At 37.8% G+C, this 25940-nt stretch overlaps 2 long non-coding RNA genes across 2 annotated transcripts; both read left to right on the plus strand.

The window, feature by feature from the left end:
* The first annotated feature begins 768 nt into the window (after positions 1–768).
* LOC135414103 (uncharacterized) lies at positions 769–7157 on the plus strand. Its single transcript, XR_010430583.1, has 3 exons — positions 769–1000; positions 4094–4318; positions 6430–7157. It is a non-coding gene; the product is annotated as an uncharacterized LOC135414103 (long non-coding RNA).
* Positions 7158–7167: 10 nt separating this feature from the next.
* LOC135414102 (uncharacterized) lies at positions 7168–25855 on the plus strand. The gene is made up of 3 exons (XR_010430582.1): positions 7168–11538; positions 11635–11790; positions 24655–25855. It is a non-coding gene; the product is annotated as an uncharacterized LOC135414102 (long non-coding RNA).
* Positions 25856–25940: the final 85 nt, after the last annotated feature.

Consider the following 25940-nt stretch of genomic DNA (forward strand, 5'->3'; position numbering starts at 1 on the left):
CCTATTCCACTTAAAAATTACCTTACACACACATAGCTGTGATTTTTTTTTAAGGATATATGCTGAAATATGATCTGACAGTGCAAAAAATATGTGGGAAAGTGAAGATGAGGGCATATTAGCATGCAGAATCTTAATATAACTGCAGTGCACTACTCCCTTCCTTCAAAATAAATCGATATATTTGTAAGTAGGACCTGCTTGGCCTGTCTGTCTGAAACAGTGACCTTCCAGTTTTGTTTGTGTACAGTCAAAATGATGCTTTTATTGGCAAGAAAGAAGGGACACTGCTCCTTTGTAAGGTTAATTACAGATGTAATTTTAAAGGGGAAATTTCCCTCTATCTGTGTCAGAAACAAGTGTCAGCATCCAAGGCACAGAAAACATTTTTTTCCTGGTTATAAATTTGAAAGACTTAGTAAAATGAGTCAAAAAAGGCAGTGGCTGTGAGGAGAAGTCTCAGGGCACAGAAGTGAGAGTCAGTAAGATCTGAAATGTAATTTATATCTGAGAAGTGTTGCAGCCAGAAATTAGGTTTCCCTTAAAGTTTCTAAGAGATTGAAAGAGAAGTGTGGGTGTTCTCTCTCTCAAAAAAAAGCTGTGTCTGACCCACAAAGTGTCTAGTTGGGATTTAACTAAAACAGGCAGATCTTCAAACATCAGAACTCCCCTGTTTCTAAGCTATGAAAGGATTTGCTGTGGGGAGCACCGATGTTCAGCTGAAGAACAAAAATTATAATCTTTAATATCAATTTCCCTTCGAGGCAAGAAGACTGATTCCAGGTTCTCCATCGACAGAGACATGAATAAGAAGGCTCAAGAACAGAAAATACCTATCTACAAATATCCCCAAAGACACTGAAATATGAGATGACACCTTTTCACAATCTCCTCTGCACTGAGGGAAAATATCTTTGCCTGGAAGGGAGGAAAGTGGGGTACACCATGTATGAAATATGGAGACTACAGAGAGAAGCTAAATCAGATTCCTGATTTCCAGGTACTGTGCTCAAGCTACATCCATCTGCCCCAAAAATGTGAACATTTATTAGTTTTAAATCTTATATTATATTCCAGCTATGCTATCTATTAATGCCTGAGACTGTAAATGTTTGAAATTCTCCAGAACAATTGCATGGATCCAGTGAACACAAAGTGAACACTTTTTCAATGTGAAATTTGGTGCTTTAAAGGGATAGTGAATGGAAAACCAGGTAATTTTTCAGGCTACTTGTTCATTGTAGTCCTTTGTTGACTCAGTTTTAAATGCCTCTTTTTACTAGCTGAACAGTAGAAGATTAAACTTCATGAATGTGCTCATTAGTAGAACACTGCTGAACTCTAAACCCATCCATTTCATATACTATTTTACTATGTACCACTTAACTAATGCATATGGCTTAAATGCCTGTTAAAAGAACAGTACCTGTACTTCTGCCAGACTGCCTACATGCAACAAAGCTATACTGTAGGGAGAAATTGTTGGTGACAGGAAAACCAAATGCAATGAGAACTGAAGTTTGCATTAAAGCCAACTCATGGGCAAAGTACATTTAATAGCTCAACTGGAGGGATGATCAAGTGCCCTTAGTGGAAAAAAAAAAAAAGCGCTGGACTGCCAAAAGCATTAGTCTGGAGCTTTATGGGCTGCCCTCCTGTAAACAAAGAGCCCAGTTATCACCAGCTAACTCTGTGTTGAAAGTAGAAAGCCAGGGGAAAAGCTGGGTGCATTTTGACAAGAGTATTGTAACCCTCAAATTCTCCCTTTCATATAAAGAATCATTCGAAGCTGTGAATTTTGACTGGTGTCTCAGGCCAGAGAGACTATTCTGTATGTGTTTATAATTCCTAAGGTTTACAGTGGAATATGTGAGACCCCTCCACTGGCTTAGATGAAATCTGAGGAGCAGCATTATATTTTCTTTGGTTTAGGGTTTTTTTGACTTTTTACATTTTTGTCTGACTTCATCTTTCAGTCTTTAATATTGCATTATTGTTCTGATCAGCTAGAATGTTAAAGCTACAGAGAGAGGCTACTTGGAAAATATTGAAAATTTGAAAATAGGTGCAATGCCTTATAATATGGAAGTGAATGGCCCTCTAGAACTCCTAGTTGAATAAATCAAAAATTTTACCCTGAGAAAAGGATTAAGGGAGTTTAGGGGAAGTGATCTCTTTTTTTTTCTTTTTGTTATGCAAACTATTTTCTAAAAAGACAAGGTAGAAATTATCATAGCTTTGAAGGATGAATGGGAGAACTGCAGTCTCTCCAGCAAAGAGGGAAGCACTTGTCATCTATCAGAAGGACTAATCTTCAAATGTTTGAGGAAATAGGATCACAATCAATTCTTTAGTCTTCTTCCCACTGGCTTTGTCTATTTATCTTATGGGAAGGCTGCAAGGAGATTCTTCCATACAATGAGGAAGACTTACTGGTCCAAACACTTTAAAGTCTAAAAAGAAGCCAAAGTTAGCATAAATATAGTGCAGATTTCTTCTTATCCAAATACTGTGGCTTCTGAGACATTGGAGTAGCTTCATGAGGATGAGGACTTCAACAACTCTAGTAACATGCTTGTGATCTCTGAAGTGCTGTGATGACAATGAAAATACTTCCCCAGAATTAAATTACAATAGGTTAAATAGCTGGAGTTTCTTGTGTAGATGTACTTTTTTACTTACAATTCTTAAAAAAAAAAAAAATTGATTCTGGAACTTCTCATTTGAATAATATGAAAAAAGGTTGTGCCACATAATGTCCATCTTCATCCTTCCGCAAGTGAAAGATTACCACTATGCTATTTTGTTTATTTAAATTAACTCATTCCAACACTTATCCTGTTACTTTCAGGTACTTTCTATTCACAGTACCTCACTTCTGCAATGAGTTACTTCCACTTCTTGTGATTTTTTCAAACACGAGTGCATTCATTGTCTTGATCAGACACTAGATGATCCAGCTACAACTATTTAGTAAGGAATAATAAAAGACTCCATTTCTGTATCTGTGCAACTACATCAGTGCTAAGTAGTTTCACAAATGCATTGGAATCATCTCTGATTTGAGCAGAGGTTACATAAATTAAAGCTTATTTAAAAATGAGTGTTCTTTCTAGCCAATCAAAATCTCCCAGTCCACAATGATATAAGCTATCATACATACAGTACATCTTCTGCTGAGCATGATATAACTTATTACTAATTATATTCCCCTCTGAGAGATTCTTGCCTAACTACATTACACATAGGAACAGTGGGCTTACTGCAGCGGGCAGAAATTCAGTTTTAAGGGGGTTAACTGTGAAGAAATTAAAGAACTCTGGACTACAGCTCTAGTGAAATTTTGGGTGTCTGGAAATCCTTTTCTCAGCAAGTGCTCCCCACTATTTTTAGAGTGTCCATTCACCTTGTAATTCTCTCCTTCCTTATTTTTGCTCTCAAAGGGATTGCTTTCTGCAGATCATAGGAGAGGTTTGCATATTTCTATCCTGGAAAATGCTCAAGGCCAGGTTGGGTGGGACTCTGAGCAACCTGGTCTAGTGGAAGGTGTTCCTGCCCATGGCAGGGGGGTTGGAACTAGATGAACTTTAAGGTCCCTTTCTACCCAAACCATTCCATGATTCTATGATATGTCTAAGAAAACAAAAAACACTGCCAAATATGCAAATTGCAAACAGGTGCCAAGATGTCTTACTTTTTTCCCAGCATTAGGGAGAGGTTCCCAGTACAGTGAGGAAAGCTCATTATACAGAAGAAAAGTGGGATCTGTTGACAGAAACTACAGTTTGAGTGCCATCAAACATACCTTATTCACTTTCCTCCCAGTCTCTTCTCTTTCACATGACTGCTCTTCAGGATTTCACTTTCAAATAAATATTTGGCACTTGTATCCAAAAAGACAAACAAATATGTAGAGAAAAATTTGCCTGAGTAAGTGAACACTCCTATTCAAAATTCTGTGGCTGGATGAATGGATAACTGACAACAGCGATGAATAAATAGCGCCTGGGCCTGCCAAAACCCAGCATTAGAAAGTATAAACAAAGCAGTACTGAAAACAGATGGGTTCATTTTAAGTTTTATCCTTTTTCAGTCAAGGGATGCTAATGAGGCAACTTCACTTTGCACCACGATCCTGACACATTGTGTGCCAACACCAGAGAGGAGGTGGACTGACGCAGGGACTGAGCGCGCAGCTGCCTCTCCTCAGGGCGAAGTAATTATTACCAAAACTCCTAAAAAAGCATGGATCTTCCTGCTGAATAATGACAGAAGTGAGCTGCAACGGGCACCAGAGCTATGCAGTTCCAGTAATTAGGTATTTGTGAGTATTTGCACTGGACTTAACTGCAGAAAGCTAAAACATGGGGATTTGATTGCTGGGGAGGAGGAAGGTTGCTGAGATGAACTGAAATCTGGTAAGATTTTACAGGCATGGGAACTGCTCTGTCAAATCAGCCCCGTTGCCTGTTTACTTTGATGATGGCCAAAACTCTGTGGGTATCAGAGGCAGGTGCAGTCTGTTCGGCAATTGGCAGCAATGCAATATGGCAACTTCTTCCTGAGGAAATCAGTCTTTTAACTGCTCCTCTCAGAATCCAAATAACAAAGGTTGTCATGAAAAACATAGCTCATGGGAGTTTGAATTTCAAACTGGCTAAAGCAAATTTTAAATGTAATGGAGTTGAGCTTGAAATAAAACTCCGGATTTGAAAATTATGTATGTTTGGCAAGCTCTGGTCCAAATATCCAAAATGTAATAACATGGATGGACAAAAAGCCAAGAAAAAACACGTCTTTCTCTGCCTGTGTGGATTTGGATACAGTTTCTAGAAGGAAATTATAAGAGAAATAACGTCTCCCAATGACAATTGCTTATTCTTGAAGTTCGCAGGGGAACTTTCTAGTAATGGGTCTCAACTTTCCTGTGGTCTCAAACTCCCCAGAGCCTGCTGCTGCCTGCTCCAGCTTCTCTCCTCCCTGTGCTGCACCTCTGTGTCTCCTTCTCCCCTGTGCCTTTGATGCTCTTTCCTGTCAGAAGAAGAATTGTTCCCCTGTTTTGCTCTGCAGCTTTCTCCTTGTGCCATTGTTGGGTCCAACAAAATTGTTCCTATTTTTCAAAAAAAGTCTATTATATAGCAGTGATGTATCCAGCCTGTGCTGCTAAGAGATGAAATATCTTCTGATACAGCTATGTAAAGTCACTTTTCGCACGTATTTTCCTTCCAGGCATTTTGGAAACTGCTTCTAGCCTTTGACCCTGTTCTGGGAAGCTCATGTGTGACCCTGGTATAATTGTGGCCTTCCCAGTGCTGGGATCTGTGTTGGGACACCTGCGAGCTGGAATGTGTCTCACCTGTTGAAATAAGTATTTTATAGCTACATGAAAGGTTAAGGAAATATATAGCTGCAAGATTATTTCAAAGAGAAGCCAAGAAAAACCAAGCTTGTGACTTCTCAGCTGGCAGGAAAATTAAATCATAAAGCAAGAGTGTTTGAAAACAAAAACCATGATGCTCCCTGCTTTCTCTTCCACTTTCCATGTCATATAACCCACCTTCAGCACATTTGGTTATCTTACAAAGGTTGTTATAAAATAAGCTATAGATATGTATATGTATAGATACACACTCATGTATGTATTTGAAGTATAATTTCCCTACAATAATTTTGTAGTACTCTTACTGCTAAATGAAGAATTGACCCTAATTTTTTGACTGCACTAGAGCAAGAGGCCTAATGGCTTTTTCTGTTCTTAGATATATTTGCTGAAAGGAGTTTAATTACATAATAATGTTGCTACCCTCTGATGTCATTGCTTGGGTTATCTATCATCTATTTGATTGGAATAAATTCCCAAAAGAGTTCTGGTATTCTAGATCATTTCCTAATCCAATACAGTCATTACTGATGTAATTTTCCTTATCCTGCAAGGGGGGAGGACAGGTTTATTATCGTTCATTCCATGGAGATTTTGAAATCAAAATCATATCATAGTCCCATTTCCCATCCTCTCCTCTCCTTGATTCTGTTTTGTCTAGTCACTTGGAGAATGCCTTCATGCTCGTACTTTCTTACTGAGGAAATTGTGTTACCAAATATATATAATTTGTTGACCAACAGTGGGCGCTTTGGGAGATTGCAGAAGAGCCATATACCATATTCATCACCCCAGCTGCTGAGTTTTCTTGATTGCTGCTACAATTTTGTTGAATTAGGTGGCCCACTGGTTTTCCATCAGCCACAAGATGATAATAGTCGTTTAAGCCGAGCTATTACTAAGCTTCCTAGGGATGGTTTACCCACAGGGAATATTCCTAATTTAAAGAAGCTATAACTGCCAGTGTATATAGATTTTTTTTCTTAAACATTTCTAACTTTAGCTATCAAGTGAAATAATAAATGTTATTCCCTCTTGTTTTTGTTCAGGGACTGTGCCTAATCCTGGAATTACTGACATCTGTATATCATTTCAATGGTAAATTACAGTTGGGACATGCTAACCCCGAAGTGTGAGTAAGAACTGCTCCTAAGTGATTGAAAACTTCTTGGCACTATAGTTGCTTTATAGTAATTAGCTTAGTCTTCATTCTCTTTTGATAGTTGTGTAAATTTTGTGCTATTTTCTTAGCACCAGAGTTGATTGTTTAATCAGCAGAAGAATGGTCTCTCTGGTAAAAATTAGATTTCAACTAAACCTCGTTTTGTGTAAATTGCCCTTCCTCACTGACAGCTTCCTCTCCTTCCCTCCTTCTGCCCCCTCCCAGCCCCCACCTCCAGTGCAAGCAGAGGAATGATGGAAACCTGGAATTACCATTTCCATGGAGATGGTGTAATTTCCTGAGTTGCTACAAAGTAACTTCAACTCCAAAACTCTTCTAACTGCTAATTTGAGAAAAAGGGTAATAAATAATACAAATATATTAATGGCTAAAATATATTATCTCATTTTAGATATCTTACTCCCAGTTCTCTAATAATGCATTCTGTGATTGCCTAACAAGAGACTAAGCACAAGAAATACAACAGTGTAACTCAAAATTTGTGTTACTTATGTCTGTTGCCAACAAATAATATTAGAGTAACTGTTTATACATCTGTTAAAAGCTACTCTCCTTGAAAACAATGATGAATAATGACTTTATAATTTGGAATATGGTGGCCATGGCTGACCAAGGAAAAGTAAAATTAGAGATCTATTTAGACAAGGGCCAACAATTTAAATAATAATCTATGATTCACATGCAGCAGTGAATTTGGTCTTTGACTGCCATATTTTGTATTGTTCAGTTGGTGTAATAGTAATTATAAGATGGTTTTGGTCACCACTGGAAACGTCTTTTAATAATTTAATGCTGCTTATTGGGAACAAGATAAAAATATTGGGCCATGGGGCAGATGAATGAGATTTTCACTGGCTTCATTAAGACTATCAAATGCTTAATTTGACTATTAAATGCTTCTCTTAATTGAGAAATGCTAAAGGAATTCAGAAAACCTTTACCAAATCACCTTTCTTCTTGAAGATGCCTAAACTGGAAAGTTAGAAGTTTGGAAACCTTCTGAAACTTCTCAAGAAATGATAATTTGTAAGTGTAAATGAGAATTTGAGGAATAACAGTTAGAAGAAATAGAAATGAAAAGCTATTTTTAGAAGATGATGGTTGGACTTCATCTTAAAAGGATTTTTCCAATCTAGACAATTCTATGATTCTCTAAAATAAGTCTTGCTGAAATCTGTAGGATGTATTTCCATAAAGTGCCAGGAGGTTATACACACAATAGTTGGCTCTATATCCAGTGCTATAAGATTATATTATATACAGGTCAAAAACATTGTTTCTTCTTCTGCTACTTATTCAGTATATATGTTCTACTTTACTGACCCTTAACTATTTCTAAGTGGTTTTCAATAAATTATATTGCAGGAGACAGCTTCAAATAGTCTTTGACTCCTAACTGAAAAATCTGTCTTTAGAATAGAAGAAATAATGTCCTAGAAGCATGAGGTATCTTTATTATTTCACTAGATTTGTATATTTGGTTCACAGTTCCTCCTTCCTTTTTTTCAGTTCTTTTGTTGAGTTTTTTTTTTTCTTGTGCTTCCCAATATTGTCTTGTAAGCTCCCAATTATATGTAACACTTTGGAATATGCATCATTTAAGGACAGTAGTGATGTTGTCTCTGTCCAGAAAAATCAATTTTACATGTCCTTAATTCTCATATTAACTAAGTATTTGCTTATTCTGTGTATGCCTGTCTAGAACAGAGAAGACTTAAGTAAATTCAGTAGTCCTGAGCACTTTGATGGAATCTTGATTTTAGCATACCTCTACATTATAATTGTATGTATTTATCTTTCTAAGACACACCAGAAATAACTCTACTACTTTCCTAATACTGGTAATTATTCTGTGCTTACTTGCTTTTAATTTCAACATTTGTTTGCTCTCTCTGGGAATGATCACAAACACCATAATTTTACATGATTTCTATAATTAAGAGTCCCTCCCTTCTATATTGTAATTTTAAATATTAATGGTAAACTGTTTAAAAATCAACTTCTGGTTGTTTCTAGGAAGATCCCTCAGTGACATATGGAGTTGTTACGATTGGTTTGGATACAGAAAAAGAGTTTAATTAAAATATTCTTTCTTAATCTGAGAGATGAACCTCAGAATAGTCTTTGAGGACTTCCCAGAAATTAAATTTTCATAGTCAGCATTCAACTTGAATTTCCCCTTACAGGAGACATAAAAGGAAGCAGTGAACTTAAAATGCATATAAAGTGACACAGAGCTTGATAACTTAGCAGGATAATTCTGTTCTAATTTAGAAGAAAACAACAGTCCAATTTCTTCATCTTCTTGAAGCAGCAATAAAATTCTAAATCTATTAGCACCCTCAAACACTCAGAAACTTTAATGAAAGTCATACTATTGAATAAGTCAACCAAACAGCACCAATTGTGAAAGCAAGCCTTAACAATGTGAAAGAAATGGTATAACCAAACCTGATCACGAGTCATGCATTCATTAGCTCATTCATCCTAAAAAAAAGCTGGGTTTAAAATCAAAAATAAGGATAATGCAAACCATCAGTGTGGTTTGTTTTGTGGAAGTCTAGTTATCCCTGCTGCTCCATTTCCACGGAGGGCCCAGTTTACACTCACTGAAATTGTGGCTGGAATGAGTTTCCATATAAAAATCTATCAAGACATATACACATGTATATATGTGTGTGTGTATACATTCATCTATCTATAGGGATGTAAATATTTTTATCTTGGTCAGTCACGTGTGCAGTTCAGCAAGGCTGCCCACATGCTGAAGTTCTGGGCGTTCCTTTGCCAGACAGGGAACTAAAGATTGAAAGGATATGTTAAAAATTGAATGGCCTATGTGATTTTTGGTTTATGCCAGACTGGATCTGAAAAAGCATCTGTTTTACATAAAATATTAAAAGGCTAAATAGCAGCAGTGGCCATGTGTCTGAGAAGCTTGTTTTATTTCAGATAGCCAGGAGCGATATCTTTCCTCCCACTTCTACCCATTATTTCATTTGCAAAACTGGTTCTGAAAATAATTAGTGTCAAGGTCCAAAGTGACAGAATTTTATATCACTGTTGTGTGTCTCCTCATTTTTATTATTACCTTAACATGAATTTTGTATATGTATATTTTTAGTCTATTACATATCAAACATGAAAAACAAAAAATGTTACAATATTCCATTTAAATGCCAATGTATTTTAATTATTCATTATCAGATTTTAAAAGTAGACAGATCATACATGATTTGCTGCTGCAGTCTTGCTGCTGCTGTATTAGTCTGATGAAGAGAAGATGCAGCACTTTTTTTTTAAGTAATTATTTTCCTAATGGATTTATTTGTCCTGAATAAGACAATTCTTCCTCTGTGTCAAACATTTTCAGAATTATAACTCTTATCTTAATTTGAGGGGAAAAAAAAATTTACATACCAGATGAAAACTCCTTAACTTTCCTTAATAAGTAAGATTTATAAGTAGCCTGATGAAAAAATCTGTTGGGGATGTATGCTCCAAAGATAGAAGCCTTTTCTTCATGAAAAGTGCAGGACAAATGGATGGGTTTGTTCAGCTATAATTATATAATCTAAAGGTTTGTCTGAAAAAGAGTAATTGACTTCATATCTTCAGTGGATTTATCTTAACTTTAAAGCTTCCTTTGCAGACACAGCCCAAGAGTAGAAATGTGTATGCAAGAAGTAACTGTACCTGTGATAATGTATGTAGGATGCAGCAAAGTCTTGTTTTATTTTTGTGCTGCTGCAGTCCGGCATAATGAGGAAACTCAGAAATATTTCATGATATGCTGTGATGTAAGAACTATTTTTATATCCTGAATGGATTTTAATGTCTTTGGAAGAAAAGTGCTCTCTCTCTCTCTCTCTCTCTCATGTACACACAAATTCTGCACGTTATCAGAATAAGATAGGAAAACATAGTCAGATCCTTCTAAATATTTAATGAGGACATGTTACTATCAACTCAAAAAAGCAAAAGAGGCTACCTAGGACCATTTTATCAACCTTCTCTATCCTGAACAGTATTTCAACTCGAGTGAACTTGTTCTCCAATTCTTTTTAGGTAGCCTTTCTTGTTTTAAAGTGGGCTGAGCCTGATTTTGTTAATGTTGGCATTAAACACACGGCTGGGGGTTTTGTGGGATTTTTTTATGGTTTTGTTTTGGGTTTGGGTTTTTGTTTTGGTTTGTTTTTTTTTTAATCTTGAAAGGCAAGTTTCACTCTGACAATAAATTCCAGTTTGGTGTTTAAGTAAGGGTAAATTCTACCACCATTCAAAATAGAGCTTTTTGGGACTTTTTTTGGTTGGTTGGTTGGTTGGTTGTTGTTGTTTTGGTTGTTTGGGTTTGGGTTTATTGGGTTTTTTTGTTTGGTCTTTTTTGATTGTTGGGGTTGGGTTTTGTTTTGTTTTGTTTTGTTTTTCATTGGGTAATGACGCTTCAGTATTTTCTGAAAATAGTGCTTCTTTGTAGCCTGGATCACTATCTGTTTATTTTTATTTTCACAGAGTTTCCTTCTTTTCTTATGCATTTGAAAGAAAATAAAAAGCTCAGATACTATCATAGCTGTTATGGGTCTCCAAGAATATATATATTTCAGTCTCTGTATGGTGATATCTAAGAGGTATTGGCTGGGAACCTATATGGCTGTGTCCTCATCAGTATGCTCCATGCTGTGAATATTAACTTTTTTTTCCTTTTGGGGGGCATTTTTTTGTTTGTTTCCCCCCCTTTTTTTCACTTCCTGAGACTTAAGTTGATGAAGCCCTGTAAATCCCACTTTGTGTTTTAAGGCACTAAGCCAGACAAATAATTTTAACAAGATGAACCAAGCCTGTCACAAATAAAGAAGGAAATAGAAAATAGAAAAAAACAAAAAACAACAAAACCTTTAGAAGTTCTGCACTTCCTCTCCTGACCCTGGCATCAGCAGTGGAAGTCCTGTTTGAGCACCATCAAGCACTCTCTAAGGTAGAACTCATTCTCTTTTTTAATTAAAAATCTTTGACTCCATTTTTTTTTCTTACAACAATAATCTTCTATTTTATTACCTTTATATTTCCCAAGTCTGTGTTCTGAAGAGCAGAGTGAAGCACAAATTCTATGAAAAAAGAAAGCCTGCGTAACTGACTGAAGATCCATCTTGGAAAGAAGCGAATGTTTCTGGATGTTTAAGATGACAAATCGGTGCTCTTCATAAAAGAAGTATCTGTCTCATGAAAGGTAATGAGCCTTAGATGGCAGATGGCATCTTAGACACTTGAACATCATCTTGGCTGAATCTCCTTCTAAAAAGGTACTAGTGAGGGGATTGTCTTTGCCCTTAGGGCCTCTCTTAAGACAAGCATAACTTTTAGCCTTGATTTCAGAAACTGCACTTCAAGAACAGCCTGCCATAACTTTTGTGGGCTCCTCTCCATTAGAGTTTTGTCTTATAACATCTGTTTAAGATAACATGGGCCACATCAGCTTCAAGCAGGGAGTGGGATATAACGATTTAACATGCAAATTGTAGCCTAGTTTTTATTAACTGAGCCAAGCTCAGCATTGTAGGCTTTTAAAGGGCCGTTCAAAGCCAGGAGTCTGACCCGGTCACTAAATCACTGCCTGGAGGAACCTTTGTCTCCCCTTACCCGAGCTCGTTGGAGGATTCACAGGAGATAATTCTCCCCAGGATAAAGTTATCCTTTGTGACTATCTCAAGACACGTCATCCACGAGATGCAGCCCTGGGTTCCAAGCTGCCCAAGGCTCCACAGAGCACCCCGGTTCCTGACCCGCTGTCTGACCGCGGTTGTGTGACAGCAGACGTGTACAGTAACGTGCTGTGTCTGTGTTTTATGAATGTTCCAAATCTGGGTCTAACAATATTTGCTCGGGCACTGAGAAAGTCTGGGAATTTGATCTTGGCATGCACTTGGAGCCAAAAATATAGAGCAGCAAATGGGCATATGAAAGACCTGGCTGAAATTCACCCCTGTTATCCCAAATGTCACTCCGAACGTTCTCAGAGACTTTTAGACTCCCAGTAGACACAGTCGTGCCAGTGGTATCTGAATGTAATGAGAGGGACCTGTCAGAAGCAAGTCTCAGTCAGCATATTAATTCACTAGCTTTACAAATGTGATTATTTAAAAGGTTTTTTGTCTTTGTAATACAGATTTTTTTTGATTTAAACTTTAAATTAACACCTACTGCAGTATCTGTCTCACGGTCTGTGTCCCATTACACAGACCTGCAAGTATGCTTGGGAATGTAATTAAATTGCTGTTACTGCAGGGATATTTTATCATCAGTCAGTAAAACATATTCACAAGTGGGAAACAGTGTCTAATTTCTCAATGCTCTAGAATAGTCTCCTCAGTTGTTCCTTAAGTCAATATAACAAAGATATTCAGAGTATGGCCATACGCCTACATTTTGTTTGCTCAAGTACTGCATTGCACTCAGGCTGGCCCTCAATCCACAGTAATCTCTTCAAAGTTTTCCTTTGTACATTATGCTCAAGATAAAGGAAATTATATATGTGATAGTAGATGCCAAATTCAACTTGCTAAACCATACCTAGCGTGACTGGCTAATAACTTCCTGATCCATCACTGCTGCATGTTTGGGGCTTTGCAGGGAACTTCACTTCTCAGACTGAAATGCCTTTTTTTTTTTTTTTAATCAATTCTGTTTAGATCAGTATCTGCTGTCTATGAAAACTTGTTTGGATTAAGATTTCATTATGGATTTGAGACGGCCCAGATTAATTTAAGAGGTTGTCTTAAAATACCTCTGATAAACTTGGGTAATTTCTGATCATGCTTTAGAGCCAGCCACTGACTACAGGACGAAATCAAAACCACCCCACAGCTCACAGCTTTGTTTGCCTTAAGGTTTAAATCCAGTTCACAGACAGGAAAGGCTGAACTCTCCACCCCAAGATTCTCTCATCTCTTTTGTACCTGTAGAATATTAGAGAGCAGTTATTATTGGCAATATCACTGAAAATGTGGCTTTCCTCCTCTACAAGGGTCTGTTTTAAGTAGTAAGTTCTTCTGCAATTATTGTAGTGGTGTTGTATTGATAAAATACTCTATTGAAATATGAATGACACTGCATGAAGTCCTCTAGGAGGAATACAGAATCATGCTACCATCATAAAGACACTACAGTCTAAAGCAACTAAATGAAGATACAGGGAAAAAGGGGAACAGAAATGCCTATAATTTGTTCCAGTGTATGCCCAGCTACTCTTTATGTTATCAGTCTTTGTTGACAACTTCACAGTTGTTTAGCTTTGCCTAAGAGCAACATAATTTGGATTCAGTGCATTGCTGTGTAAAGCAAACTTCATTTAAAAATGCAGTCTGATTTTTTTTCTTCTTAAATTAAAGATAAAACATTATTTTTTGATGATATATCTAATTTTTCACTTTCTAAAAAGATACATTATGTGAAAAATTTCACAAGCTCTGGTAGCACTGATGTTCTTGTGTCTTGCACCAGCACAGTTATGTTCAAAAAGCATGAAAAGTGCAGATATGCTGTGTTTTCCTTCTATAATCTTAGAAAGAAATTTTGTTTGTAAAATCTGTCTCTTTTAGATATTTGGATATACAGCTTCTTGACAAGTGTCACTGCTATATTTTAATTATTATAAATCATGGTTATCTAGAGGAAATAAGATGCAAAAATGAATGCTTAAGCTCTAATTATATTAGTAAACACATTGTGAGTGAACCCTTGACACTTCTAAAAATTAAATATTTTTTTTTTCCTCATCTGCATTTCAGACCTCTGGAATAGACCCACAGCCAGTGCCCAGCTTGGGTGCTTGCTCTAGATGCTGAAGCTATAGAGCTAAAAAACTGCCTGAAATGTCCTCATGTACTTGCATTATGGTTATGGAAAGGAGTGGAAATCTGTGAAGCAGTGGGTTCTCTAATTTCAGCCTTCTGACATTTGCTGCATTCCCCTTGTGTGGATCTTATCTACATTTGCCCAGCATTGCATTAAGTCTGGTTGGTTGAAATATGTGATTCTAGATTCTTTTTCTATTATACATGGTTTCGAAAATGCACTTAAGTTGTTGGATAGATTGCATTTCACCCAGACTTAATTTAAAGTGGTGTTCATTAAATGCTGCCACGAATTGGATTTATACAACAGTCATAAACTTACAGTCCCCCTCAGACTGAAGGTTCTCAACACACTTTACAAATTCAAACTGTAAATGGAGAAAATAGAAAAAATACCACACTGTGTAGCTATTAGTTTATTCAGCATTTAACTGCCTTGCAAGAAACAGCAAATGGTCAGATATTGACTATAGTTTTATCAGAAAATGATTCTTTATCAAAAGAATATCTAGCATGACAGAAGAAAACTCATCTATTCTCCACTAGTAATATTAAAAATACTAGTATTAATGAATAAAACCAGAAACTAACTAAATCACTGGAATACTTTAGAAGGAATAAACCATGCATCATCCTTGCGAAGGCCATCAAACACTGGTGAGCATACCAATGTCTTATTTAGTGATTTTATTTAGCACTGTACTTATGAATGAGGAATTGTTCTTAGTTTAAAGCTCCATTTCTCCTGTTTCAGTCCCCTGTTACTGTACCTTCCCTTTGAGGGAACCACACACTCTAAATTAATCCCTTTTGCCTCTCTGCAACTAGAATTACTCAATATGATGATGAATTTTTTTCCTTCTCTGGTTCATCTCTGTGCATTCAACACTCTTAAAACCATTCAAGTTCCTCCCTTCCAGATTATCAAGATGAGCAGGGCTTTCCTGAAGTTGTAGTGTGAGTGGGGATGGTTTGACTCAAAAACTCATTTGGGCGTGAAGGTTTGCTTAGCCAGCAATGAACTGAAATGTGGGTGGAGGCCCTGCTCATGTTGTTGTAAACCCAAGAAAAATGACACAGTATTTGAAAGGAATTATTAACAGAAAAAAACCCATTACTCATCTCTGAGAGTGAGATATTTCTAATTAGAAGACATGCATCTAAAATTTTAGAAATGTTGCAGAAGAGTCAAAGTTGATTAAAACATCTTGTGAAATTGGGCAGGTCTGCCTTGGGTTCACTTGATGCTAAGTACTCTTCACAAATCACTGAGTAAGTTCAGAAGGTTCCAAAATTAATATGAATTTTTTAACTAATGTAACAGACTGAATTCTAAATTTGGGCCTGTCATTTTGCATTTGGTTCAGTTACACAATGAAATCTGCAGGCATGCAAAAGAAGATCATGCAGTGCCTTGGATGTAAGCATCTCTCCTGCTGGCTGGGTAAACATGGGATAAACATGGGATTGCTGCTGCCTGCCTGCTGTGGTTGTCTCTTCTGCCCCACCAGGCTGCTACAGAGACAGTGCAACCCAATTCCCATGTCCAGTTACCATACTAGAACTTCAAAAGGACAACTAACCTGATGCACAAACAGGCCTCAGGTGGGAGACAAAACATATCACATCTTCTAATTAATTGTTCACGTGTTTGTTCAGAAATGGAAAATCACCTAAATCTTAAACTCTTAGGAACCAGCCACCAGTGAGGTAAAACTGCCCTCCTAGGGGGCTTGATTTGTGTGTGACAGAAACAAGGATTGAACTACGTAGTGCCAGTTATCTATGTCTTATCGAGAACTCCTACAGAGGTGAGGAACTTAAAATAAAGCAAGCTTAAGGAAAGATATCTAACTAATTTTCAGATTTTTAAGTAAGGCTAGACCATCCCCTAAATTTATTCCAAAACTGGTTGTTCGAGCAGTGCTAATTAATGAAGCCTGATCCCGAGGGAAAGGACTTCAATCCATGGCGAATGTTTGTTGTTCCCTTATTTCACAGGAGCTTTCTCTTAATCAATCATTCAGGCTTTTTTTTTTTTTTTTTTTTGCCACTTAATCATGAAGCAAGGAAATGGTCTTTGTTTGTCTTTTCCATGTTCCTGAAACTTTTGATTTTGCTCTTTTTTATTGAAGAAAACAATTACAAAGACTTCTCAAAAAAAGCCCCCATTTTTCACATTAGAGAGAAAAAAGATGAACTCTGACAGAACAGATATCAACCAGACATTAACACTCTCATTTCTGTGCCTGCCACTGCTGTGTCATCTAGGCATTTTCATTCATTCTAAGAATTCATTATTTTAATTTAAAATGCCTCTATGGGAAATTCAGTGGAGATATTCCCATCTTCAACAATACATTTGCCATAATGTTTTCCTCCTTCCTTCAGACCTCTCTGAAATCAAGCACTTCAGTCCATTGACATGTTGACAGTTTTGCATGAATTAATGAAAAAGGAGTTGGAAGAAGCTGAAAAAGATTTATTTATTATTATTATTCAATTGACTATGTATCCATGCTCTCTTCTGAAAAGAAAATTAGAAGGAGAAGGAACTGAAAAAAGGGGTTTGAAATGTATGGTTTAGAATTTATTCTGTTCTTCAGTCTACAGTATATAATTTTAAGAATCAAGGGTGCTGGCTTGAGGTGGAAATTCTTCCTCTGAATTGTAAGCAAGACTGCTTTACTGGTATTGCTTAATAAGCTGAGAGGAAGTGAAAATGGATGTTTCCAATACTGGGAAAAACATAAGGCCAAAGTTGGTCATTTAACAGATAAGATCTAACTTTTATTTAGTTCCTTTTGTTTAAAAAGAAAAATATTAATCATCTTTGAAACAAAACACGAAGACACAAGACTTAAAACATACCTGCTGAATATTTTCTTACCTACTTCTGATAAAAATCTAAAACTCAGAGGTCTACGTGATCCAAGCGCCCAAGTGACACCTAATCATTCTGAAGCAACACACTGCCCTGTGGAATGTGTTGAGTTGGTAATATAAGTCTTGTACTCCCTTCATTTGCAGGCACTGCTCTTTCACAACCATATTTCCTTTAACACTTCAGCCTTCCCTGTACATTCCGTGTTTGGCTTTGCCGGTCTGTGGTAATAACCCCAGGCAAAGAGCACACGGGGGGAGGAGGCTGCCAACAGCAGAGACCAGGGTTTGTGTGGCACATGCCAGCTCAAACACGGGCGCTTCCTCTTTCTGTTTTCCTGCCTTCTGGGGCCAGCCAACCAGAGATGAAATTTCCCCATTCCTGGAACATCTGGCTTAGGCTCTCAACGCTCATAATTATCCTCCCGGTCCCAGCTCTCCGCAGGTGCAGGAAGTGTAGGGCAGGTTCTCTGAGAACACAGCTCTACAGTGGGTAAGTTCATCTATAAATCTTAGCTAAATGCATGTCATAGGATTTAACATAGTTGGTTTTTTTCTTTCTTGTTCTCTCAGAAAGGGTCTCCTGAAAAAATACCAGTTGGAATAATATTACACTATAAGGTCATGAAACCTAGGGCAAAATCTCCAACTCTTAGTAAATGTATGGTTTTGTATTGCAATAAAAATCTTCATGTCAGCATCTTAAGATGCTGTATCACTCATGCTTTTACCATCTACTCCTACATCACTCATTCACTTTTCACCCCTTTTCTCAACACAGGTGTCACTACTCAGACACTTATTTGTCTTCACACACTGCTCCTCCCTTGCCAGTCAACTACTTGCTCTCCTCATCTTGCCTGGTAACACCAGGAAAACCTTCCCATGCATTCCCTGGCAGTCAGATGCTGTTGCAGTCCACATTTGCTCTTAGAGAGGCTCTGACCTGTCACCGTCTTTGGAGCTGTGACCTGTTCCTTGTTGGGCTCAGCACGGTTTGCCTAAACAGATGGTGAGCAATGGCATGCAACGCCTACTTATCTTTCTGTGCCTCTCTCCATATGGTTCCTGTATCAGACCTGGAAACAAACTGAAGGGAGTTAGTGTGACTAGGAAATAATTTCATTACGCTTGACAAAGTTTCTGTTAAAAATTCCTGTGTTCTTGCACTGGTATGAATGGCTGTGTGATTCGGTTCAGATTTGAGATGGAAATATGCGGTTCCCTTGATTTTATTTGGGTTAAGCACACCTGTACTGTGCCTAAAGCTTACTCTGTGAGGTGTGAGTCTGCAAGCCACTTTAGCATACATGTGAATTTCTTGTTTTCTCAAAAAAAATCACCTCGTGACAGGTGTGAGATCTTGCAGCATTAATATCTGTTACATGTACATCGCATAATATATGTAAATGTTCTGATACTACACAAGATTACAAAGTCTTGGAAATGGATGATATCACTGGCTCCTTTTGGTAGTGGTAGGGGAGATAGTATTTGAACAACCTGATATTAAAATGGATGTTTTTAGATGATAGATTCAGTTATATCCTCTTGGTACTTAAAAGGAACTTATTAAAAGTGTCAAGATTTCAGGGTCTAGGCTAACATCTCAAAAGGAGCCTGTAAAGGCTCATAAGTCTAACTATCATTACAAGATTTAGCTTTCAGAGAGACTTAATGTCAAAGGCCAGAATTATTTTACAGTTACTTTTGATATATTTGTTTCTCAATTAGTCACTTGGGGCCAAATCCCCAAGAGGGAGCTACAACATGAGGGATGCACAAAAACCTGAGAGACAGTGAGCCATAAAGCAGATCAGTACACAAGGAGTACTCCCTACCTGGGAGTAGGGACAAGGCAAGAAGAAACTTCTTGTTTCTATTACTAGGCTTCTAGTACCTTCTCTGGGGTTGGCTCATGGATTTTGCATTGAAAACTCACAGAACAAAAGGCACAATCAAGTGGGTTTAATTTCCTTTCCTGACCCCAGACCTCTCTCACACCCTCATGTGTTTGCCTTAATCACTTGTATGTAGTAAAAGCAGGGGAGGAGGCCTTTCACCCCCCACTCTGACATGAAATGGGGCCAACCTACAAGAAGTAATTAAGGATTCCTTGTTTTGAAGGACAGAATGATTACCTATAAAACTGACAAGTACACTACATATTACTGAAAAAACATTCCGAGCAGAGAGTCATAGAGCCCCGAACTTGTAGAGGTATTGAGCAGGTCAAGGACAGTTTCTAGGGGCATTTTGGCTGAGGGATGATCTCTGGAGTTGTGAGTTGGTGCAGTGGGTTGTGGAGTAACTGGAATTTCTGTTTTCTGGGGTGGAACACAGCAGTTCAGGCTGTTGAAGGTGATATTATAACATTACCTTAGGACCCAACTGCATGGCTAATGCATTCTGATGAAGTAGTGAGCTGGTGGAATTCCTGAAGAGCCAGAATCAACTCCTGCTGAGAGCTTCTGCTTCCCAGCATATGGGGCATGAATGTTTATTGTGGCTTTTAGCCATATGAAGTTTTGGGTATACAGTCCACATAGGTAAGGAAGCTGGCAACATTAAAAAGTAGACATACTCATGAGGGAGACACCTGTCCCTGCTCCAGCAGTTACTTACTGTATTTTAAATATTTTTTTTTTATCTTACATTCAACATTTATGTTATAAACCTTACATAAAACCAGGTGAACAGGAGCTGTGATCCAGGTGTCTCTGCCCCTCAGTGAATGTTCCTACTGCAAAGCTGTGGTATCGTACTCGTTGCTTCTCTCTTTTTACCACAGGTATTTTTTATTTATTTGTACAAGGTGAAATAGCTTCATCAACAAGGTTTGCAAGATTAAGAAAATATTCCATAGCCAGGAATTTAAAGCACTCTGTTAAAGAATGGGAAGAATTTGCTACCCAGCACTCTGTGCTTTGTGACTAGTGAATTTGGGAAGCCACTACATGTGCTCACCACATGCCTCTGGGATAGAGTTTCTCAGGAGATACAGGCAGAGGAACTGTGCTTGTGAATCCTGCCAGGCGTGAATTAGAAACGGAGAATTCAGCTTTGCTGACACTGCAAGCCCAGAAGTGAAACATTAGCACCTGGTTTAACACTGGAAGCAGAGGACTGTAGGGATAGCTGAAGAATTTTTGGATACAGGCACCTTAAGATGAAAAATGTCTTTGAAAATCCCACTGAATCCTCATTTGCATCTTTAGGTACTTGTCTTGTCTGACTGCAACAATTTGATTCCCAATCAATTTAAGAACTTGTGCTTCTTGCATGTTATTTTAAGATTTTGCATTACATTTTTTCCACCCAAAAAGGAGCTTCCTAACTTGGCTCAGAGGGAGATTGTTATTAGTAAGTCATTAATGAGCCCGTACCTTTGACTGTGTGTGTTACATGTCAAGTGAGAATTGTTTCAATTAAATGAATTACTGTTTTGGCTAACCAGTAGGACAAGTTAGCAGCCCTTTACTCTGAGAGATTTGGTCACTTTGCTTGGAATACACTAGTTAAAACTTACTTTCAGCCTACATTTCTCAGATATTTAAGCAGAAACTCATTTTGTTAGTCGTACTAGGAAAAGATGCCTTGAAAATATCTGTCCCATTTCCTGGGGTGTCTTGCTAAGAAGCTGCATACACACTTACAAATCACAAGACCAGAAAAAGAAAAGCATAAAACCCAGTGTATGTACAGAACTATCTAAAAATAATAGTTGTTTGGTAACATTTAGGGTACTGGAAGCTCTGGAACACAAGATAAAATGGAAGTGGCACCAAAGACAGTATGCATGTTAGTAAATATCTTGATTTTTCAGAGTCATCTCCCGGGACTGTAACAAAACAGATTATGTTAAAGAGGCAAGCTGAGCATCAGCATTGGAATTACTTTTTGAGGAACTTTTGATACTTCATGTAGAGTATTTTTAAGCATCAGAAAAAAAACCCCAACATCAGAACCACCAGATAAAGAAAAAGACCAAGAGAATGTTTGGTCTTTAGAGGCCAAGTAGATGGATAATACAGTCAAATGAAAGCCTATGGAAAGTAGGACCCCATCTTGCAAACATATATGTATCCACTCAAATTTGTTGAGTGAGCAGGTTTTTTAAGTGCATATTAAAAAAAAAAAAAAAAAGGAATAGTGGAAGAGTTAACCTTAACCTAGTGATCAGAAAACTAAACACCATTGAAGCACAAAATAAACAGATTTGAAACAAACAGCAAGAGTACTTATTACTTTTTATTATTTAATTATGAGTAATTATTACTTTTAAAATAATTGAATATTTGCCTTCAGAATCTATACTTCAGGTAGCTTCAAAATTATAACATACAGCATCTTTTCAGGTTTTTTTCCTGAACCTACATGTATGACAGAGAACAATTTATGGCATAATTACCTAATGCTAGCAAAAAACTAGCAAACCAGATTTCTGGAACAATCATTCCAGTATTAATAATTCCTACTGGCATCTTTAAAAAAAAAAAAAAAAAGTAGAATGCTTGTGATCGGGCCATTACATGATATTTCTTTCAAAAATAACAAGAGACTGCTAAAAGTATGTGAATTCTACATACCAAAGCAGGCAATACTCGCAGAAACCCAGCCCATGTGGTTGAGGTTCAGTGTGTGTTGGTGGGAATGGACACCTTTCTGCTGAACCCTGGAAAGGAAGTTGAGCTTTTTGAAGGATTTTTGCCTGTCTTGCTATAATACCTCATTTGCTTATAGCTCTACTTGCCCTATGACTTGCTTGGATTTGAAAGGTAAACATGTCTTGTTCCAGGAGAGCATGTTTTTACGGTACTACTTGTGTACATAGGCATAAGCACAGGTGATCAATTTTCTGCTGCAGCAAAAATCTATGCAAAAAGTGAACTCTCAGTTATGATAAAATCTATCAGTCTTTGAACACTAGATCCCCTTCATGGGCGTCATCAAATACATCGTATTTTTAATAGCTGTTAAATTTATTTGCTAGTGGTGAACATTCTGTGAGTGCCCTGAAGTTAAAAGTAGATGGAAGTTTAAATTTGAAATAAAGAAGAAATCCCTGACTACACTACCCCAGCCTTGTAAGTAGCTGCTGGGGGACAGGCTGTGTTCCCATACCTTCACTGGGAAACCTGAGCACAATATTCCATGTATGTGCATTTTACAAGAGCATGTAGTGACAGGACAAGGGGGAATGGCTTCAAACTGAAAGAGAGTAGGTTTAGATTAGATAAAAGAAAAAATTCTACACTGTGAGGGTGGTGAGGCACTGGAACAGGTTGATCAGAGAAGCTGTGGATGTCCCATCCCTGGAAGTGTTCAAGGCCAGGTTGGATGGGGCTTTGAGCAACCTGGTTTAGTGAAAAGTATCCCTGCCCATGGCAGGGTGGTTGGAACTGGATGATCTTTAAGGTCTCCCCCAAACCAGGCCATTCTGTGGTTCTGTGATTCTACTAACAAAAGATACATAGGCAAAAAATAATATGCCAAAGTTACAAAAGATAATGTATAAAAGATTACAGTCACAAGCTTTCCTTCCCAAAATCAGAGTTTTAGCTTCATTATAGCGTGACCATTCCAGTAAGATAAAAGTAACCCATTTATTTCTGAACAATACTGATTTTGAAATATAAAGTTTGACCTTTCTTAAATGTCTCTAATGGAAGTATAATGGCTTTCAGGGACTGAAAAGCTCACTTCTGTACTTGGGAAAAATCTGAATCACAGCCTACCCTTTACAATGCATGAGGATTGTAATTGTTTTCCTAACACAGCAATTGTAATTCCTGCTATGCACACCACAATGAAAGGCAGTGGAACTTTTCATAAATTAATAAATTTGATTTGTCATCAGATGGATGCTCTCCACAACATAGGACTTACTTTTTTTCATTACATACTTCAGTCTTCCCCTTATGAAGAAAAGCTTGAAAATGTGAATCAACTGAAGCAGATGCAGTGTGGGTGTTGTGAGTATGCCTGCACTCAACCCCAAAATAACATTATTTACTATTTCCCTGCTGAAAATGGTATAAAAACTGATCTAATTCATATGGTAAATATATTTCAGTGGCACATTCACTATCAAAATCATTGAATCAGTGAGACAAATCACATGATAAAATCTTCTACTACGTACTAATCTGGATGCTTACTATGTTATATGGAAAACTTATGAATTTCAAAACTTTAAATTGAATTTCATGTGACAGCCTTTGTGAAATGCCACTGAAGTCAGAAAAGTGCTCATGTTTATAAGTAAGCATATTTTTAACTGCTCCAGTAAACAGACACATATAAATCTGTCATGCAGCCCACTGGTCATCACCTAAACTTCTGAGGATTTAGATGACTGAAGCAAAATGTTTGTAAAATAATTTGAAGTCCTAACAGAGAAAAGAATCATTAAAGTCCAGACCATTATCATCATGTATATGTTTTAATCACAGTGAATTTCACAAATTAGGCAAATTTAACTTCATTCAGTGAACTAATATTCAGTGACATTATAAAAATTCATATAGAACTACCCATACACATTGTGCAAGGTCATAGGAAGGTGAGAAAAGTTCAATTACAAGGAAGAAGAGAGAAAAATTAGCAAAAAAATGTATGAATAATCAGCTTAAGTATAGACCAGGAGTGATACAGATGAAACTCCTTCTCCCCATGGCACCCCCCAGTATGACGTGGTGAGGAATTTAATTGGTTTTTCCTATTGCTTCTTTACCCCCAGGAGAGCCTCTTCCCACTTCAACTTCTCAGCTCAATCACAGCATTTCTGCATGCTTTGGCACTTTTGTTTTGTTGTACCACTACTTTTGGGGGGACAGGCCATGTAACCTGCTATGGGATGTGGCCCTGCACATGTTTCTTGTGGCCCCACTGACTGTGACCACAGACCAGCAGTGGCATGAGAAAAGACTGCAGGGAAGTGTGGACAAACCAAACAAGTGGTGGTGGTCTGATCTGTAGAGCTGGGCCAAGAAGTTCCATCGTGAAACCTTTCCTCCTCTCCTTAGTGGTGAGGGAAGCCATTGTTTCCCCCTTTAAATGGAAAACCGTGTTCCTCGTGGATGCTTCATGTAAAGTCCCTTGAGTGGATTAGATATTGCTGGACAACGTAATGAATAAAATGTACTTCATCTTCTTCACTAATTACTAAGGATGAAGTGATTCTGAGACAGAAGATTGTCTTGGGGAACAGCCAGCTGTTCAAAGCCTCCTTAAATCTCCTGTTCTTCATTGTCTCCACCTCCTGCCCTTTGTTGTCCAGAGCAAACTGCTTTTTTTCAGTTAAATCCAATCAGTCTTTGTTAACTAATTGGATGTTCACCATTATGTTCTTACAGGCCTTTCTGTATGGTAACCATGAAACTTCCTGGGTTTGTCTCCTTTGAAGCCTCTAGGAAGTGTTATTATTACCATGGAAGAATGCTCTCCAAATGGAAAACAGAAGGGTATTGCTGGGTTTTCACTGCAGCACGAACTGCTGCAAGTGGCAGTTTCTTTGGTGAATGACTGATGCAGCTCCAGCACATTTGTACAATGACCTTATCGCATGTAATGGTTCCCATTTTCTTTGGGTTATTATGGATGTCTATTCATCAAAAGGAGGCTGTTCTGCAAATATGCCAAAAAGCTGCATCACCAGAACTTCAGTGAAGTCTTGAGCTGTTCACTGTTTGCAGGACCAGAGTCTGCCTTCCCAGAACTTCTCTTCTCTAGAGAAGGAAGACGGCATTTTCAGGTGACCCTAACCATATGCTCAACATACTGTTTGAGAGGTACCTATCATCTGTGGGGAGTCCAATCTGGTGGAATCCTGTCCTGAAGAATGAACTAACACAAGCACGCTCCCACCCTCCCTCTTCTTTTTATCTGTCTCTGCATGGGAAGTCTCCTAAATGGTCCACATTTCTCATCTGTGAAACTCACTTTCTGCTTGGCTACCACCTACCATGGTCTACCACCTGGTGTTGCTTCTGATGGAGACGCTAAAATTAAATTACTGCTGCTTTTTTGTGAGAGATCTTTACAACTTAAGTGCTTAAAACACCCACAGATAATCAGTAGACGAATAAGAGACAATTATTGCTTCATTGAGAAACATGAAGAAGTACTTTTATCATCTCCCACATGGTAGAGAGTACAGCAAGGTTCATCTTCCCATGTACTAATCCATAGATAACCTCAGTGCTCAGAAGAATTTGTGCCTTGACCTTGCGAGCCTTGACTTTCATCATGTTATCTTAAAGCTCCTTGATGTGAGAATCAAGATACCAGGAAAAAAGAATCCAAATTTGACTTTCTCCTATAAACTTCAACGCAGAAAGTAGCAAATGGCTTGGGGAAGTCTAGTCCAATTCACATGAGGCTGGAAAGGTGCTGTCTCTGGCTTAGAGTTGTCAGCTTCAGGCGAGCTCAGCCACTGACACCTTGAGCCTTGATCCTTGGTGAAGCCTAGCACCCATAAACCCCACTTTGCCAGCTATGCTTGTGGTAGCCTCAGAGGTACAGGCAGTCAGAGCTTAGAAATATATTTCAATCATTTAATGAAAAAACCCCCTTATATTAGGCTCAAATCATAACAGTTATGAAAATGAATAAAAGTTTCTTTACACTAACATTAAATCTG

This window comes from Pseudopipra pipra, chromosome 5, assembly GCF_036250125.1.
Source record: "Pseudopipra pipra isolate bDixPip1 chromosome 5, bDixPip1.hap1, whole genome shotgun sequence".
Lineage (NCBI taxonomy): Eukaryota > Metazoa > Chordata > Aves > Passeriformes > Pipridae > Pseudopipra > Pseudopipra pipra.